Source organism: Salvelinus namaycush, chromosome 42 (assembly GCF_016432855.1).
Source record: "Salvelinus namaycush isolate Seneca chromosome 42, SaNama_1.0, whole genome shotgun sequence".
In the NCBI taxonomy this organism is placed as follows: Eukaryota; Metazoa; Chordata; class Actinopteri; order Salmoniformes; family Salmonidae; genus Salvelinus; species Salvelinus namaycush.
Genome location: NC_052348.1, coordinates 4117445 through 4119944, shown reverse-complemented (window position 1 = coordinate 4119944; position 2500 = coordinate 4117445).

Genomic DNA, 2500 nt, shown 5'->3' with positions numbered 1-2500 from the left:
CTTTTTACAGACCTGATTTCACCTATTATTCACTTGTATTTTTTTATTCAACCTTTATATAAGCAAGTCAGTTAAGAAAACATTCTTATTTACAATTACAGCCTACCCCAGCCAAGCCCTAACCCGGACAATGCTGGGCCAATTGTGGACCGCCCTATGGGACTCCCATTCACGGCTGGTTGTGATAGAGTCTGGAATCGAACCAGGTCTGTAGTGACGCCTCTAGAACTAAGATGCATTGCCTTAGACCGCTGCGCCACTCAGGAGCCCTAAAAGTGATAGCAGAGGATGGTTACGTGAGCCTATGTCCATCTTCAATGGTAATTGTAACCAGTGGCGACCCGTCATTCAGGGCAGGTGGGGCAGAGTCACACCGGTTTTGAGCCCCACATTTTTTGCAAAATGTTATTTTTTAAATTGGGGGGGGGCTTGCCTGTTTTGCATGTTATTTTGGCATTAATATGTGTCACATATCAGCTTGCAAATAATGTAATTTTTAAAAATATATAATTGAGTTAATAAAGCCGCATTCAAACATGGTCACTTTTTTGTTTTCTCGTGTAAGGCAGCGTCAAAAGTTAGGTGTTTTAGCCTAGCTCAGTGCTTTCTGTGGTGCACTGAGCAATCATTAGCCTGCTATTCAGTGGAATGGCTGTGTGGTCCCAAGTCTAAGATTAAGAGTCTCTTTTCCTAGTTTAAAATTATAAACATTCAACATTGGCCATGCTGTTGTAACAGTATAACTTTAGACCGTCCCCTCGCCCCGACACGGGCGCGAACCAGGGACCTTCTGCACACATCAACAACAGTCACCCACGAAGCGTCGTTACCCATCGCTCCACAAAAGCCACAGCCCTTGCAGAGCAAGGGGAAACACTACTTCTAGCTTTCAGAGCAAGTGACGTAACTGATTGAAACACCCGCTAACTAGCTAGCCATTTCACATCCGTTACACTGTCAATGAAGTATGATTTGTGCCGCGGTCAAAACAATTGTTGACTCGGAACTGCAAAATATGACTTTAATGAGTTCAAGACAACTGGGAACTCGGGGAAAACGAGCTACGACTGGGAACATTTTGGAACTTTCATCCAACTCGCAATTGTAAATCAGGAACTCGGGCCTCTTTCTAGAACTACGACCTGAAGATCACTGACGTCATCATGATTCAACTTTTTGTTGTTGTTGTTGTTCCCAGTTGTCTTGAAACCACCATAAATCCAGAGAATGGCAGACTTTGATGACAAAGTTTGATGACAAAATTTGCACACGAAGGACCGCCACGCCACCTTCCTGTTCAAGTGAGCACAGCACAATAAGGTGAGTCCAAAAATGTATTGTATGCTGCTGCATAAATTATGTAATATAACAGGGAGATATGTATACTGTAGCTAAGAAAGTAATACTAAGTGTATGTTGTGTAGTAAGCTGTTAGTAGCCCATGTGCCTCACCCTAATAATTTAGTCTATTTTCACCTCTTAATTTTGCCTACTGTTCTGACTTGGTGGAGCACATGTAGCCTATAACCTGTTTTTGAGAAATATAATCATTGAATATTGTAAGAGCTTTCATTGTCTGCTTATATGCCCTCTTTATTTATACTACGGTTCTGACTTGGTATACAGGGAGAACACTGTAAGAACGGCCCATTTCAAAAGTGCTGAACAAATAGTTAAATTGACTACGTCCGTCGTAGCTCATTAATGTCTTAATCGAAATTACGGATTGGCACTTATCAGCTTGTTATCCCTTTTATGCCATAGTTTGTACATCTCAACCACATTTGTTTAAGCAAGTCAGCCATATCAGCTATGTTTTGTTTTAAAGGCAGTAAATGGGGCTGAATGAACTGTTTCGCTGACAGACAAGGCTCCATTGATAGCCAGGTTGTAGCAGTGGTAAGGTGTTGGGACTGCTGTTGGGACAGCTTTATGTAGGCCATAACAGTTTGTGAGCACCATTTGTCACCGTTATAGTGCAATTAATGTATTGTTTAGTGTTGTGTTGTGTAGTGGTTTTGCAGGCATGCATCCCAATTTAATACTTTTTTTTCTCCACCAAGATTTACATGCTAAAATCGCCGCTGGTTGTACCAGAATAACTCAAACTGTAGATAGGATAGGGGTGCTGGTAAATAACGTTGATGTAGGGTAATAAACTAGATGGCGCTACTGAGCACAATCAAGTTGCCTCAGCAGTTTAATTCAGTCAACTCTGATGATATCTCGGAGTTCTTGCAGAGGTAAAACATTACTCTCAGCAAGAAAACGTGTTTAAATTCGCTGGTAAATCCAGAAAGAGACAAAGACAGATGCTGTTTCCCCTTCTTCCAGTTACAGTTAACAAGATAATCAAGTCTTCCCCTAGAAACGGGTAGGCATTAGGCAACAACAATTTTTTTCGTCCTCTCTCCGCAGACGAGTCCATTGCTTATATATGTAGGGTTGGATCTTTACCGTACTTCCAAAGAATAAGCATTCTAAGCATATTCCCTTTAAA